The sequence below is a fragment of the Dendrobates tinctorius genome, unplaced genomic scaffold, assembly GCF_039654945.1.
Source record: "Dendrobates tinctorius isolate UK_male_01 unplaced genomic scaffold, ASM3965494v1 ptg000158l, whole genome shotgun sequence".
NCBI lineage: Eukaryota > Metazoa > Chordata > Amphibia > Anura > Dendrobatidae > Dendrobates > Dendrobates tinctorius.
Window position 1 is genome coordinate 4,662,338 of NW_027361825.1, and position 1,127 is coordinate 4,663,464.

The following is a 1,127-nucleotide window of genomic DNA, read 5'->3' on the forward strand; positions in this document are numbered from 1 at the left end:
TTATTACACAAAATTTTGATTTCTGAACTCTTCCTGAGGTAAAACATTAGTATTGTTGTTTCTAAATGATTATGAACTGGTTTCTTAGCATTATTTGAGGTCTACAAGCACTGCATTTTTTTGTTATTTTGACCATTTCTCATTTTCTGAAAATAAATACAAAATTTAGTGCTGGGAAATTCGAAGACATGTTGTCAGTAGTTTATAGAATAAAAGAGCAATTTACATTTTACTCAAAAATATACCTATAAAGAGAAAGATCAGACAAACTAAACATTTTGCAGTGGTCTCTTATTTTTTACCAGAGCTGTATATATATATATATATATATATATATATACACAATAGGATGGGGGGTCCCGGTCCGAATGTTGCACAGGGGCCCATCAGACTCCGAAACTGAAACAAACCCTTAACAGTGAGATTATTAGATGCAAGCGGGGTCTTTGCTCCTATGTCATGGACATGGAGTGCTACGAGAGGTTTACACGGCAAGTTGTGCCTTTATTGTTTCTGAATTTAATAACACAGAGGATTGTGGGTAAAGATACAGCAGCGACCGGAGGGAAGAGGGCTTCTTCTCAAAATCTTCCCACTGGGATATGTGGTCTTCTGAGACTGCAGCAGCGTGGGCACTGAGCCCCTCCTGCTATACACGACATGGACACTTGCACTCCACATACACATGGGCACAGGGGTTACTGGCGGGGCACTCAGTAGTTGGTGAAGCGGTAGTTGGCGTGCAATTCGGGTTTCACGTCACACACTAGGCTCAGTAGCCTCCTTAGCACGGCCTCCTTATTTTTCCCATGGCTGCTCTGGACCATCTGAAGCGTATGTCGGGTTCGGGCCTCGATCTCAGAGGACAGGTCACCCTGGGTGCCCAAAGCCTGTGTACAAGATGCCAATCAGAACACAGATGAGATACAAGATGGACAGTACATAGAGTAGAAGAGACCCAACCAATAATCAAAATTCCCCCTCCCCCCAACAACTTTACTTATCCAGATGTTTTATACAGATTGATGAAATGACACTTTTACCAAATGTCAGGGGTTTTTTTGTTTTTTTTTTTGCAAATCTCAAATTGAGTAAAATTTCAGTGGTATTTTTTAATGTGACGCGTT

General features: G+C 41.0%; 1 pseudogene; it reads right to left on the minus strand.

Annotated features, from left to right (window-relative positions):
* Positions 1-483: 483 nt before the first annotated feature.
* Positions 484-908, minus strand: LOC141052173 (V-type proton ATPase subunit G 2 pseudogene; annotated as a pseudogene).
* Between the last annotated feature and the right edge of the window lie 219 nt (positions 909-1,127).